The following is a 16,908-nucleotide window of genomic DNA, read 5'->3' as shown; positions in this document are numbered from 1 at the left end:
TTTGAGTTAAGTTAATGTGAACTGACCCTTTAACACCACTGACAGGAGATACTGTCCCATGCTCATGTCTTCCAGCCTCGGCATGTCATTGTCTGTGTGTGAGATCGTTAACACCCTTTAGAGCAACACGTTGCACTATAGTCTTGTTTATTTATTGTTTACCTTTTTCTGACTTTGTTATCTGACGTTAAAAAAGCACTAACCTGGATGCATTCCTCACCTTCCCCTCGGTTACTGAGTGACACAGCACAAAACCCTAACAGGTTACGTTTCAGGTTTCTTTTTTTAAATACCTCCAGCTTTCGCCGACCTGCTTGTTTGTGAGCGAGTGCTGCTGTACGGCTGCGCTGTGTGAGAAGTTGTTAACACCGTTATTCTGAACCAGATGAAGGCCACGGAGCTGGTTGTTCACGGCCCTGAAGCCTCCGCGGCATCCTGAGGGACCGGAGCCCAGCGAACGTCACATGACCGGCGGCATTAACTCCTAACACCTGTGGGAAGGAACAAAATAGCCTCGCAGCTCGCGGCGGTTAAATGTGAGGGGCGATAAGTCTTGTGACTTTGTGCCGATCAGTGGCATTCCCTTCCTCTTACATGTGTTTTGTGTTGTCGCGTCATGAGAACTGAACCGAGGATAGAAAACCCTTCGGCTTTCAGTCTTTTGGGTTGAGCTTCATGCAGGTGGAGGACATGATGAGGGCTGGGCTTCAGGTCCAGAAACACAACTCCCTCCCCTGTTGAGTCCCGTGGATGCTGACGTCTGATTCTGCATCCAGGTTCATGTGGTCCGTTGTGTGTCCGTCGAGGCCCAGCAGTCGTTCAGAGCTGCTGTGAAATGTGAACGAGCAACAGGGCGTTCGGGCTCTAACGTGATAATGGCGGAGCTCTGTGGGGGAATGTACCGTGGCAATCAAAGGGCTAGTTCTCCCAAATTACAGAATCCTTCCTCCAACGGCATCGATTCATGTTGATGCTGTATTTTGGCAGAAAGTAGTTCTGTTTGCAAGAACAGTGTGAGACATATTTGCCGTCAGGATTTATGAATGAATTCAAACACGTCACACTACAAATGTTTTTCTGCTTGATGCAAAACCCCCATGATTCTCATTGTCATGACAGTATTTCTGATGAATGAGCTCCATGCTTACTGAGTGGGAGGAGCTTCTCCCCGTAGACCGGATGTATCAGGTGGACTTGGAAAGGCCCGGGTTGAAGGTGGCTCGTGGATCCGACCGTCAGCTTTACAGCAGCCCTTGCCACGCCGTGCCGCTTAGTACTCACTTCACACTGTGATGCGACAACCACACTGTCCAGTGTGGGAGGGGCCTGAACCCACCTGACCCACCTGGAACCCGTCTAGCCTTTTAGCTTTCATATCTATACAACCAGTGAGTTCATGAACAAACACTTTATAGACCTAGCCGCTTAATTTAGCTTTCAAAGTGCATCAACATTAACATAAACTTGAAAACTTAACAAACTCAAAAATTGCACTTAATTTAGAGTGAAATTTCCTGTATTTTTTCATATCGCTACATATATAATGCAACAAAAACAATATTGGTGCAGCCCTTAGTCACACCATCTTCTTCACAATGCCATGTCTGCTGATTGTGTGTCTTCAAGGTTTTTGCACGATTGATGCAAAGGTTGTTAACTCTGGTGTGCAGTTTACCAATAAGGTGACTGAAACGGTCTGTGATGTGTTTTATCGGAGAAGAAGAGACGTTATCTTCACTCAGGCCACAAAACTACAGTCGTGTCAAAGAGGGTGGAATCTGTTTCCCCACCACTAGTGTGTTTCCACTTTCTGCCCCAAAACCCCCACAGGGGTTAAGCAGCATGTGTGTGCATGTTTGCATACGAGTTAGTGCACAAGCATTCCTGAATGTGTGTGTGTGTGTGTGTGTGAGTTCTCCCCATCTCATTAGGGACGCTCGGCTGGCAAGGCACCGACTAATGTATCCTCATTGAGCGATATTACGCGTGCAAAAGGCCTTTATCCAAAAAACACTCGCTCTCACCGAGGCCACGTCAACTTGAAGCATATGGTGCTGTGTGTGTGTGTGTGTGTGTGTGTGTGTGTGTGTTGACTGATTCATACTGTGGAGCTGTTTGAGCTGGAGGAAATACGCAGAAGAAAAACATTTGCCGGGAGAAACTAGGTTTTAAAAGTGATGATTCACAAGCAGCATTTTCATACCAGAAAACAGCAGTTTTGGCAACAATGTGATATTTAGTTTTATTCTGTTTCGTGTATTTGTAGAAGCCCATCAGGGTTTTTTCCTGGCTCAGAATGAGACGGAGGTGGTAGACCATCCTGATCATCCATCCGTGCATGTGTCCTTCAGCGGGCTGAAGCAAAAATAACTATCATTGAAGAAAGATGATATTCCATAGTCAGTGGTGTGTATGTTTTTCCACTGTTAAATGTAATTTAGGGAGCTTTTCTGTATCTGACGCGAGGCTCCAGGGACAGAATGTAAATGTGGGCAAATGTGTGATGTTAGGGTAAATAAAACTGAAATGAATTGACTGTCAGTTGCTGGATATTAAATGTTCATTTCCCGTTAGTTTTCCACGTTGTGGTAATATTTGTATGTGTATATATTATATGACATGGTTCAGCTACGGTGAGAACAGATTTAATCGATTCTGCTGGCAAAATATTATTTACACAAAGATCTCCTGTTTGTCCATCCATCCATCCATTTTCTTCCGCTTATCCGGTACCGGGTCGCGGGGGCAGCTGCCTGAGCAGGGACGCCCAGACTTCCCTCTCCCCGGACACTTCCCCTAGCTCCTCCGGGAGGACCCCAAGGCGTTCCCAGGCCAGCCGGGTGACATAGTCACTCCAGCGTGTCCTGGGTCTTCCTCGGGGTCTCCTCCCGGTGGGGCATGCCTGGAACACCTCCCGAGGGAGGCGTCCAGGGGGCATCCGATACAGATGCCCGAGCCACCTCAACTGGCTCCTCTCGATGTGGAGGAGCAGCGGCTCTACTCCGAGCTCCCCCCGTGTGACGGAGCTCCTCACCCTATCTCTAAGGGAGCGCCCCGCCACCCTGCGGAGGAAGCTCATTTCGGCCGCTTGTATCCGGGATCTTATTCTTTCGGTCATGACCCAAAGTTCATGACCATAGGTGAGGGTAGGAACGTAGATTGACCGGTAAACCGAGAGCTTCGCCTTTCGGCTTAGCTCTCTCTTTACCACGACGGACCGAGGACGGACGACGGACCGAGGAGGAGTTTAAGTATCTCCTGTTTGTGAAGCATTTAAAAACAATTTGAAAATAATAGTACAATAAATAAGTACAATAATAGGATTCCCGTCTCACAAAAGACACTTTCATAAGACAGTCTATTCTGTTTTAATTTGTTTTGATTACTTTACTTCCTCATATGCTTTGCTTTCATCTGACATGGCAGTTACAAGTTATTGTAATGAAATAATAAACAGCTGGATATATAAAACTTGGGTCACACCTGCTTTACTGCGGTCCAGCTGATGAACGCCGCTGATGATATGACAGAAATCAACCGAGTGCAACGTTTGTTAGGAAATAGTGTTTTCCATGCAGACCTTGGAAGACCAGGTCCCAGGTCTGGAGTGTCTTATAATTCTCTGTAGGAAAAACCCGACACATTATCTTCACCAGACATTTTATTAATTTGCCTGAACATCTCATAATTAGGAGACAAACTCTTGTAGCTATGAGATCCATATCTTTAAGCATTATAATGCTCTCATGATTACATTTATCATAACTATGAAATCAACATTTTCTATATTTCTTAATTTGATAAATTCACCTTCACAAAGTCCAGCGGCCTCGTTTATCAACAGTGTGTAGAAAAGGCTGTAAAGGCTCTAGGATTATGTCTTATGAATCAAATTTACAACGTGTAAGTAGAAAAGAAGGCGTACGCAGACCAGCGTTGATAAATCCCACATTCTAAACCACCATACTCGTTCACATTTGGGGTAATTTGCATTCAGAAACGCCCCCAATTAACCATATATGGTAACAAATCATCCATTTAAGAAGCATGTGAAGAAAGAACTATAAAGAAAGTTGAATCCAACCAGCAGCCATAGTTCACTTCACTTACTGCAGGGGTTTTATTTGTATATTGAACCTTATGAAACAAAACATGGCTCCAATTAATGTTAAGCCCTGTGGATTTAATGCATGTATTGTTAAAACAGGTATTTTACTTCACTTTTTCCTCAATCATAGAGAAAAACAGTTTATAATTGCAAAACGTCATGAATTGTAGATTGTATGTTTTTTAAGATGTGTGTGAGGTGTGTGTGTGTGTGTGTGTGTGTGTGTGTGTGTGTGTGTGTGTGTGTGTGTGTGTGTGTGTGTGTGTTTGCCCACGTTGCTCTAAACTCCACCAAAGAGTCCTCAGCAATCATGAAGGATGAAATGTGACGGCTCCGTCCACAGGAGCCTAAATCTAAACTCCATCTGCCTCTGTGGCCTCTGTGCACCCCCGACACACACACACACACACACACACACACACGCACACACACACAAACACACACACACACACACACACAGTTGTCTACAAGAGAAGAAGAAGAAAGGATGGCGGGATGGTAGTCTAGTTTGCTTGTTTCCTTGTTTCTGCACCTCCAACTAAAGAAACCGTCATGTGATTAAACTGTCCGGCTGGTGTTTCTTGCTCAGTTGCACTTTTGCCATCGTAGATTGATAGAAATGATGGCAAAAACCACGAACAAGCAACTCATGCTATTTTGATTTAGTTTAATAATTAGACACACGTCTTAGACGTCTACATGGAGGGTCTTCACATCAGCTGCTGATGCTAAAAGGGACGGAGCAGATGATTCTTTATCAGCTTGCGGGGATTAGTGGATACTAGTTACGCCCATAATCACACACTCACTCACACTAACACGTTCTCTCAAACGCACATTTGCTCTCAAGCATTCTGTTCACTGGCACATTCTCTTCAACGCGAGCAAACACATGCTGCCGCACACACACACACACACACACACACACACACACACACACTCACAAAGCGAGAGGTTTGAGAGGCGGCCAGGCCGTGAGCGCCGCGAGGCCACATGATGGTTGGAGGGAGATTTGAGACGGCTTATCTGAGGCAAGATGGAGCGGCAGACTGCAGCTGTGCTGAAATGATTTATATCAGCAGAAACACACACACTTTTTTCAAGCACGTACCCACAGACGTGTGAAACACAAGCGCATATTATTGCACAAGACACGAATACTTAGCTGTAAAATCAATTTGCACATTTGTCTGTGACGGAACCAAAATGATATTACTGTTAAAGATTATTACCTTTTGTTTAGTCACAGTTTGGAAGCAGTCACTGTTCTCTTCAGACCTTTACTGCTCCAGATTTCAAAAGCCAAAAAGACGATAGTTTAATTAGTAATAGGGCTGTGTTTGGTTTAAAACATCACACCCGAAAGTGTGTTTCTGACCGGCTAGCTCTCATACAGCGGCTCATGGTGGCAGGGCCGAGTTGTTGCGAAAGAAATGTACTACTGACCAAGGTTCCCCCTGATATATTGGCAGAAATGCAGTAATACTGAATATTAAGATTAAAAATAATTTGAGATCATTTAGCCAAAAGTGTGTGTTTTCCCCAGAACTTGACCGGCCTGCAGCAGGGTTCTGGTGGAAGCCTGAAACCAGAGTGGAGGCTGTTACAGCAGCTCACTGCCGCCCATGGCTTGGTCGATCACACATTGGCCTTCCTCTGAAGAAACGCTAAATATGACAGCGGTGTTGTGAATACACATTAATAGCTGCCTCATTAATCAATGTCAACAGCATCAGAGAACAGCATTTCCTCTCTTGTTCAGAAGAGGGCCGCTCCCTTATGGCAAAATATAATCAAAATGGTTGTGGTCCATATTGAGATCTGGATTATTAACACTTTGGAAACATTGTGCATGATGATGACGTGGCAAAAAAAGTCACACCCAGAAAGCGTGGTGAACGAGGCGGGTTGCTGGTCAGGTGGCTGGTCCACATCGCTGCAGACATCAACCTGAGGACTGTCCGCCCCAATAGAGGGAAAAGGTGTAGCATTAAGTCCACAGTCCTGGTCCAGGGGAGCTGAGCTGCTCCTCCACACTAAGCCTTTTAACGGGCACCACGGAGGTGACGTGCCCAGCCAGTGTGCAGACCTCAGACCATCCCTGGGGCCTGCTGAGCCGGGCCAAAGCACACTGCTGTAAACGGATGTGTTGGATTTATTTAACACGAGGCAAAACATGAACATTACTGCAAAACAGAATGTAGCATGGTCATCATCTTTGTCTTGATTGTTGTGTTTTCATATCGATGGAAGCCAAAATGCCCCACTTAAAGATAACTTGGAGCTGAAATGCTCTGAAATGCTAAATGCCCTTTTGCTCGGTCATATTGTACGTCCGTATCTGCTTCCTAAGATCTCTGTAGAAACTCAACAGTATATTAATGTTTACGAACATGAAAACCAAGCCATTAAATGTGTCTTCCAAGTTAAGATTCAAGTCTCTCCTGACCAAAAGCATGGCTAAATACTCGCTTTGACTATTAAGGCTCCACCATTGCGAGAAACCGCTCCGTATCTGCATCAATCTGTGATTTGTTTCTGTTTAACCGAGGTCACATTGTTCGCCACAGATGCTAAAATCGAATGAGAGTGACAGAATGAAATCCGATCACGTGTGATGTGCTGGGGAAGCATCCTGACGCCAGGTGCGAAGTGTAATCAGCGTTAACTGGATCTTGACACGGTCTGGTCACACCCTATCTGGATACAGGATACAAGGTCTGAAGAGCCGGGTCCGTCCGCCGGGGATGATGTCCTCCTGGCAGAGGAGACCCAGCGAGCTGGTGACGCTGTCAGCGCACTGAGTCTGTCACGTTCACAACACTTTCACACCACATCCACACTTTCTCAGATGCCCAGATGGGAGTTTGTGAGGGCCTTTCACCACTTCGCCCGCTGACACAGACGCTCCAGCGCTCTGCTGCTCCTCCCTGTGTTCAGACGTCCGGTGTGTTCCTGGGACGAAAGCAAAGCCACATCCTGCGTATTGAATTCGTCTTTGGGGGCACTGGAACCGATTTCAGTTTGGTTTTAAGAACGTTTATTGTGTTGTGGTTCCTGTGATTCATTAACAATCAATCATCATCAAATCATCAAATGTGGAAAAAAGCAGGAATAATTTTGCTAAAGTTTTTTAAAGACAGTAACATTTTAGCCAAATCCACGTCTGTGGTCAAACAGTCAAACAGTGACGTCATCATGTTTTTTCCTCGACGTCATGAGGTCAAGGAAAGATGTGAAGGAGAACCACGTTGCTCAGCGGATTGAACTGGACTATAGCAACAACAACAGGAGGACTTTATGTATACCATAGGAGATGAGTGTTGGTACAGAATCCTAACAGTGCTTTTGATGGGTGGAGACCTCGGAGCGTGTCTGTCAGGCTCCAGTGTGGCAGCAGAATTAAGAAAAAAATTAAAACAATGACAAGAAGTCGTTTGTCCAAGGAGGATCTGTGTGTGTTGAGATGAAACGTTAAAGCACAATCATCTTTATTCTCCACACTCCACAGTCGTACGTTTGTTCTGTACATCGATTATTTAAAACACACAAACAGTACAGTGTTATTGAATGTTGCTGCCACACGGAATTGTTTTTTTATATTTTATAAATAAATTATACAAACAGTTATACACTTATAAATTGTATTTTTTATTATTTAATTATATTGCAGGGAAATTGTGAATTTGAAAGCCTTTGTCTCCTTTTGTTGCTACTCTTCCGTCTGTGAAAGCTGGTTCTCTATTCGAGACAGAAGTATAAATATAAGAACTATTCTTGAGAGATATAAATCTGTAAAGTCTGTGTTAGTGAATCATGTGCTGAGCTGAGGGTGAAGATCTCCATCCAGACGCCTCATGTATGGTGTGATGGAGTTGCAGCTCGCCGTGTGCTGGGCTCTCTTGGCTGTTGTCAAGGTGAGTGTTGGATATTTATAGCCCTCCGACCCGAGGCCCGGCAGGGCAGCGTGGCCTGCAGTTGGCTGGGGTTTGGGTTACGAGGGGCTTAAAGTGTAAGTTAATAGAAAGTGTACAGTGGCACAGAGATGAGCTGACGCGATGCACTTTTCTATTTTCACTTCCCAAAACCCCCTCCGACCTCTCCGATGAAGCAAAAGGGTTTCCGCCCTGATGCCGTTAGCAGATGCATGGGCGTTATTGCGGAGAGGGGAATTGGACATTCTCCATCTATAAATATCCCCGTGACGTTTATTGTACTCGCTGGGCTTCAGGTGCTAAAGCGCTCGGATCTCACTCCATGCTTTTGTCTTCATTTATTGTTGTTGTCAAAGAGTTAAGTCACTTGTTGAGGTTGTGTGAATGAGTGTGGGAACCGAGAGCAAGGACTGACGTGGGAAAAGAATGAGAAGTAACCTCGTGGCTGCAGTAGTTCATCTCAGGCTTACGCTGGGACATTTAGAAAGACAAAATACAACAATCTGCCTCTTATAAGAGCATAACATGGCTATGGAGTCAATGGAGTTGGTTTTCTGGTGCAGTCATGTGTGAAGTCAGCTGGATTGGACTATGTAGACTGTAATACAAACAGTTGAGTTCTTCAGGTGCATGAAGGAACATTTATGACTATAAGGTTTTATGACAGTGTTGGTCTGCTTGACTGACAAACCCATTCTGCTGCAATAAAATGACTTCTGTATCGATTAACCGAGTGATAACTAAAGTTAAACCCTATAACTTCATAGATAAAACAGATGTGGAAAAACTGCATCATTCGTAGTAAAAAGAAATGGCAATATATGTCATAATTTATGTTTTCGCAATACTCAGCACGTCACAAAATGTTTAAAATCACAATAAGATTGTATCGTGACTTAAAGGTTGTATCAGCGATTCTGGTTGCCCTCACTTCCGTTGCGAGATCCAAAACAAACAGAGCCAGCTAGCCCCTCCCTCCCGTGTTTTGAAAATGATCATGGATTGCATTTTCATGAACGTGCCACTCACCCCTTGTCTGTGATTGGTTGGAACACTGTTTATTTTGCTTTTGAGGTGTTGGTAGTACCATTTGTTTTTGTGTGCGATCTCGGAGCCTAGGCTGCCTAGAGAGACGCGTTTTTTTGACGGCCTGCTTATGGGGCGGGCAGCTAGCGGATCGTGAGGTAAAAACAGATGAATGTGATCATTTATGTTTCGGCCCAGAATTGCTGATACAACCTTTGTAAAGACAGAGTAGGTCATTTAGAGACTTTGAACGCATTGCTGAACCAAAAATACCCCGCCCCCTTCATTCAGACCTCTGTTCAAAGCCACTCCCCCCCAGAACGCCAAACGAGTGCCGCAATCAGGAAGTAAGCAGTCCTGCCACGTCCATGTATGAATATACTTTTTTAAATGTGATGTCAGAGCATATAATGTATTCATTGCTATTGGTATGTTCAAGTAATATAACAGAAAGTGTTTCTAAATAGAATCACCTACTCAACCTTTAAGTTTGGTGATAATATCGTATGTTGGGCCTCTGATTCCCACCCCTATTTGATACGTATCATAATACAGAGGTTACATTTTGATATTGCGATACTGTATGTACATTTTAAATCTAATTTGAGGAAAACTCATAGTGTAAAAAACACCACCATAATGCATACAATCAGAGTAAAGATAATGTTTTCACGCAATTAGTTGGATCTGAACAAATAGCACTTGGTTGAGGTTAAGTATGGGGACGATCGTAGTCATGCTTTAGACAAAACCATGACCTCTTCCCATGCAGAGTTTGTCACTAAATGTAGAATGTATAATAACTAGAGATGGACGATTCTGATGCTGGACATCAATACAATTCTAACTCAAACAGCAGGATCAAATATCCGTGAAAATGGGGCTGACCAGCGACCACTTTTGATCAATTTGGTTTGATTTGCCTGTTCATTTTGAAAGATTAGAGTAAGATTTAATATTTCTATAATTAACAATTTGTTAGATGTATATCTATGTTTAGGGCTGGGTATCGTTAATCGGTGCCAGAATTATTGTTATTGTTCATAATCATCGTTTTAATACGGCCAACAAGTTTTTCTCAAAGGAGGAGAAATTAGAGCTAGGCTAACTAAATTAGCTCGCTAGACGTTATAGATGTGTATTCTAATTTGGACAAGCAAGCATCATATTGATTTAACTCTTTAATTTTGGTTCAACCTTATATTTATTAATTAATTAATTACAAATCTAAATTAACTTATTTTGAACCTAGGCTTACAAAGCTGATTGGAACTTATATTAGATTAAACTGGTGCTTGTCTGTTTGACCCCAACAGCAGCAGCCTTTACGTCCTGCTGTCTCCTGAGGACAACATGTACGTTCTGTCCCTCCGTCATCCTGGTAACTGATGCTCTGAAAGACTGACTGATAATATAACGTGGCTAACATTACCACTAATCCCCCCCACTGAAAATGAGATTAAGGCTTCTCCTAGCATTTCACTAGGTATGCACACATCCACTATATGTTCATCATCCAAGAATATCAAGCAGCGGATCATTACCAAACTGAATGTGACTTCTGTTTGTGGGGAGGGACACTCTATATGAGGTGCACCAATCAAGTGAGCGTGACTGGATCTGGACTTCATGTACGTGCACAATTAGGACAGCGATATCACTCATTGATGTCCTTGAAACTTAAAGAGCAAAATCAATCAGACATTATGTCATATTTACACTTGAGGCGCTTTGAGCAATATTTTATGATATGCTGATGATAATGTCCTGTGACTCCATAAGGTCAGAGCACATACAAAGCAACATCAATTAGTGAAACAACAACATTAATTTAGACATATTTTGATACTAGCCTGCCCCACAATGCAATGCTTCAGGGTGCCTTGACACCAGCAGCCAGTCTTGTTTGTTTTTGAGCAAGGCAAAAAGCTAATAATATGTTGGGCTGGCATTGTTAAAACACTGATACCCTTTCTGATACCAATACCTCGCAATACTTTTTGTTTATACTTTGTGTGAAGGAAAACAGCATCTCATCTAATTAGTAGACCAACTATGCTTCTGTAAATCACATTTCTCTACTATATGTAGCATTGTTCGTTGTGTAAACAGTCTGTTTTCTCTATTATGAATGACGAGATGTATTTGTTATTTGCAAAACCAACATGTGCATCAGCTCATTCTCTGTGCCATCCAAAACTGCAGATGAGACTGAAGATGAAGATGTGAAAAAAGAAAAATCACTGAAGGTTCCCCTTCCCTTCAGTGTGTTATATCGTTGTATGTGTAAATGTTCTCCAGAGGGTCAAAGCCATGGACAAGTCCATGTCCTGCAGACACTCTGATCCTGAACTGATTGAAGCACCTCAGATGAAATCTTGCCTTTTCTTCTTAGTGATGATGTCACTAAGTAACACATATGCATAATATCTTCCCAGCTCCGAGTTTGTCAGGACTTCAAAGACGCTAAGAGCTGAGCTGAGCGTGGAGTCTCCAAGTGGAGAAGATGCCGTTTCCTGCTGCGAAAAGAAACTTCGTCTTGATCTCTTTTTTTCAGCAGTTCACTCCTGTTATCTGGTTATTTGCATTTGCATTTTCTTTTTGGGAGGGAGGGGTACACATGATCTCATAGTAACCTGATATACAAGGATGCACCAGAAAGAGAGCCTCGGTCCTCTTTAAATGACCAGAACTCAACTGTAATGTGACCAGAAAGAACAAGTCTTGTTTCAGTCTCTGGAGATGAGCGGTCTTCCCTCAATAAAGCGTGAATTTGTGATGGATGACATATTCTCCACCTTAGGAATAGAAAGGAGCACTGATAGTTATTCAGGAGGTTCTATTCTGTATAATATCCCAGCTGAGTGTCACCGCATGCACCGAATCCACCCACCAAACCCATTTTATAGAGCCCTGTTAAAATGGAGGGCCCCTCTTCAGCAGAGTCCCCCTGCAGATGGTCTGAATTACCTCACTGTATGGCTAAGGGTCCCCTTGAGATTCAGAGCAAGCATGAGCTGTGTGCAGATTTTGTGTGGTCCTAACCTTTTACCATCATTTCTCTCTTTCTCTCAGAGAACACTCCTCTCTCTCTCTTATTAGAGTAAAAGATTTGTTGGTCCTCATTTTTTCATCTTCTCTCTGGATATTCTTTTGCTCTTCCTGTCCGTATCTCTCGCCCCACAGCTTCACCATTTCCTCATGTTCTTCCTTTCCATTTCATCCTCCATTCTCTCCTCTTACCTCCTTCACCCTTCATCCAGACAAAACAGACATTTTTGCAATATTCATCGTGACAGATTGCTTTTCTCAAAGAGGATGAGAAGTAGAAATGTGATAGCAGAACTTCCTTTGGCTCCTTGGCCATCCTGTTTTTTCCCCCTGTAACCTAAAGAAGGAAACTCCCTGATTTCTAAAGAGTCCTTTGATGACAGAGATGTGCTCATAATAAGGAATGTGAGCATTGGAGGCTGGCTGCAGCACGTGTCCACCACCTGTTCCCTGTAACAGACCCAACCTGAAGTCACACTCTGTTTCCTTAAAGGCCCCTCTGTGTCCGAGCAGCAGTGTAACACAATCACACCCTGCACTGTCAAACACATTAGATCTGTATTCTTTCAGCCTGCGATGCATGACATTTCTAATTGGTGCTGGCTGGTTGCAATGAAGAGCACCATGCTATAAAGAGTCTTTTCTGTTCCTGTAATGTCACCTTCCTCAGAGAGTGAAAACATTTGGTTTTCTGTACTGATTATCTCTGCTCATGCTAACAACCAGTTCTGCTTCTGTTCTTTCCAAACAAACTAAAAAACGAACTTCAGTGAATTTAAAAAGTGTTAATGTTCTGGCCACAGGGGGAATCCAATGTTTTCTACAAAGCAAACACTGGCTCTAGAGAGGACCTTTCATGTGTTTATGTTACCACTGTAGATCTCCAACACGCTTGTGAAACTGCAGTAGCGTGTGCAAAACCGTGGTACCGCCAGCCGCCGTAAATAGTGTTGTAATGGTAAGGACGTCCTCTGAGCAAGGCAAACGTTTCTACAGAAAGGAAAGAGTGGGAGGATATTCAGTAGGTTGTAATCTGCAACCATGCTAAAAGCAAACCAACAAAAGCATCAGTAGCAGATTCAAAATACAATTATGGACTATATGTACACAGTATAAAGAGTTAAAAAAAACCCAGCTGAAAACAGTTAAAAAAAGGTAAAGTGATGGTAGAATACAACAAGTGTGAAATTAACAGTGTGTGTGTGCGTGTGTGTTACTATACATGAACCAGTCAGAGTTATACAACAAAGAGTAATCCTGCCCTCTTCTTTTTTACAGTGTCAGCTAAATTCTTCTAAAGTCAGTTCGAGGTCTTGTCTCAGGCCTGTTTTTGCCTGATCTGATGTTGTGGGTTAAATGGAAATTGTGTTAACAAGCCCCGAGCTGATTGAGCTAGTCGGCCCCCTGTCCCTCAGCGTCTGTGAATGGGCTTTATGACCCACAAACACTGATGTGTGTGGGAGTGCAGACGTAGTGGTTGGAGGTTTAATGGGTGGAAGCAGCTCTAATATACCTCCAATGAAAATGTTCCACTCGTCACATTAAGATGATATCAAACACCAGTCTTTAAATCGGCGTATGGTTTGATGGCAGAGATGTTGTGTGTCTTACCTGCCGTGAAAATAACTCACTACCTTAGTCAGGTGTGTTTCACATTATTCTACAACCATCAACACTACACGGAGAGAAGTAACATTGTAATTAGTACATTTTTCACAAGAGATATGAAAAATCTGCCGATTATCAAATTTAAACGTGGAGAGTTTAATTTAAAAGTGGAGATTTAAACGTGAGAGACAGAGGTTAAAATATGAACTACTTCATGAAATGTAAACATCTTAATACAATATACGTTTTCCTGCTGTTTAAAAGGAACCCCGGCTATGAAGACTTGTAGTTCTTAAAAGATAAATGTTAGTATCAGTTATAATAAAGTGATATAAAAAACCTTCTTGATGTCTTCGTTTTTATAAAATTTGTATAAATAATTTAACTCGTAGGTCGCCATTGTTGTTAACGTCGCAATGCACTCTGGGTAGTGACGTCAAATGGTTGCACTGGCCGGCTTCGGGACCCTGTTGTAACTGTTCAGCGACATAAACATGTCATCTGTTCAGCCTTTTCAATTTGAACCCGAGCGAAACATTAATGAGGAGGAAAGCACTGACAATGTTTCACAAAACAAGCATCAAAATGAAGAGCAAGAAAGACGGGATGAGGCGAGAGTGGGACAAAACCGGTGGTGTATGTGCGGCAACTGCGTCTCCACCGAAAGGGAGAGTGTTTGTTGTCAAGAGCTCCAATTTTTGTCAGCAGATGTTCACGGTAAGCTATTGTGTGATCAAACTTATTCCAATATCAATAATTTTGGAGATTATTAGCATCCAGAGCTGTCGTGTGCTTTATAGATAATTAGCCTGTTGCGTGGCCACGGGCCGCCCGTGGGCCGTTTTGCACTAGTTTCGCATTCACTCCGTTTAATCGCATATTATTTTCAATGCGTCTGTGTCATAATATTCATCATTTGAAAGCTGAGAATCTCGTGAATCGAACAAAGCAAGCCGTTTTAGGATCACGGACACACATCAAAAGCAAACACAGCGTTCCCTACCTTTCGAGCTGTGTGGAAGTCCAAAAACAACATGTAGCATGATAATCCCGATATCCAGAGAACGGTAAGAGTCCAACGAACAAAAGTAGCCACTTCGTTTAGTGCCACGAGCACGCTAACTCTAATCATCCATAACACGCCATGTGTTTACTTTGCGAGTCTCTGTAGAAGAGAGTTTTTGTTTGTTTATCGCTTTGTACCGCTTTATGACGGAGCGGTACTTATCGATGTTTAACACGCATTTCACTCGCTCCCCGAGGGCGTTTAGGCTCCTTATGTGGGAAAATGGTCGGAAAAGCATTTGATTTTAGTCTTCGTTTATACCCAGCCGCTCCGGTGAGCTCTTTCAGCAGTTGTGGTCGACTAAAAGCCACAAATGCATCAGGAGAAAAATGTCGAGAACACAGCCACGGATCTTTGGGAAGTTGTGTCCGTCCACAGGCATCTTCCCACTCCTTTCTCCTCTTCTTGTCAGTAGGAAAGCAGTGTAATCTCACATCACTCCCCTTGTTGCCTTTTGACTGGAAATCGCATCCAAAAGCAGTACAATGTGGCATTTTACTTGAAATTACTTAACAAACGCACGTAAACAAACACTAGTGTCAATAGCTATTCTACCGAGTGCAACCATTCTACGTCATCGCCCCCAGAGTGCATTGCGCGCGGAAAACATGGCGTCCTACGTAGGTCAAATATGTACTAAATATTATATATTTTTAAAGCAACGGCAGCATTTTGTGTGCTTCTAACAACATATTTTAGTACAAGAGAACAATTGTGGCGTATTAGGGCCTACAAGTCTTCATAGCCGGACTTCCTTGTAAGGACTTTAATAAAATAATAATTACATGTTGTCTGTCCCTTCATGGCAGTCCTGATAGTCTGGTCCTGTTCCGTACCCTGCCTTCGCCCAATGTCAATGGAATGAGATCTCAGCAGGCACAGACTGAACTAGGATCAGGTGTTCACCACGCGAAGAAGCAAAACGGACCGGGGACGGGTGGAGAGCGGGGGGCAGGTTTCAATCCAGGAGGCGGATGATGGCATCAGTGGAAACGGCTTCAGGTGTGTAGGTTGATTGGCAGGGAAGGAAGTAGGTCAGCCACGCCAGGCAGGACAGAGAGAGAGAGAGAGAGAGAGAGAGAGAGAGACCGAGGATGCACCACAGACACAGGGAGGGAAACAGAAGAACCACTAGAAGATGAAGGGAACCCCAAACGCCCAAACTAATGTTGTGAATTATTCAATTAACGTAAAGCCATTAATCATAAATACAAGGGGAAAATAATTAAATTCTGATTTAATTAACATACATATAGTCTCTCTCTCTCTCTCTCTCTATATATATATTAGGGCTGTCAAAGTTAACGCAACATCCTCTTAACGGCGTTAATTCTTTTAACGCGCGATTAACGCTCGGTATTAAAAAACAAAAAAAAACGTGCATTGTATGATTTATGGCCGTCGGTGGCACCTGTAGTCTTGATCCAGAGGGAGGCAGAAGAAGAAGAAGCAGGATTTGCGCCACTACGGGACAAAGGAGGAAGCGAAAAAATGGAGAAAGGACTTGTGAACGGCAAATTCACCTTCAAAAGACTGCCGGATGGTTCAGTCGATAAGACCAAAGTCATCTGCGCGTACTGTGGGTATGAAATGAGCTACCATAGAAGTACGTCCAGTCTGAGATATCACTTGCAAGCCAAACATACGGCAGATGCAGAGAGCCCGCCGCCGCCCCCTCAGCCAAAACAGACGACCCTGGATACATTTCAAACTTATCTTCTGTTACACTATCTCCTGTGACATGTTCACTTTAATTGTTTGTGATATATTCTTATAACCATGTTTTGATCCCATGTTTTGGTAAGGGGATATTTGAAGTGTTAAATAAACATTTTCATAAATCAAGTACATTTGCCCTTATGTTGTTAAAAGTATTAAGAATATGAAAAAAATACATTAAGGTACATTTAGAAGAAAAAAAATGTGCCAAAAAAATTCAATTAATTTGCGGACTATGGACAAAATGCGATTAATGGCGGTTAAAAAAATCTATCTTTTGACAGCCCTAATATATATATATATATATATATATATATATATATATACACATACATACATACATACATACATACATGTTTCCAATTGCCCACAAGTGTCACCAATTTTGAAAAGTA

The sequence above is a fragment of the Eutrigla gurnardus genome (assembly GCF_963514095.1).
Source record: "Eutrigla gurnardus genome assembly, chromosome: 12".
Classification (NCBI taxonomy): Eukaryota; Metazoa; Chordata; class Actinopteri; order Perciformes; family Triglidae; genus Eutrigla; species Eutrigla gurnardus.
The sequence above is the reverse complement of the archived record's forward strand: the minus strand, read 5'-3'. Positions refer to the sequence as shown.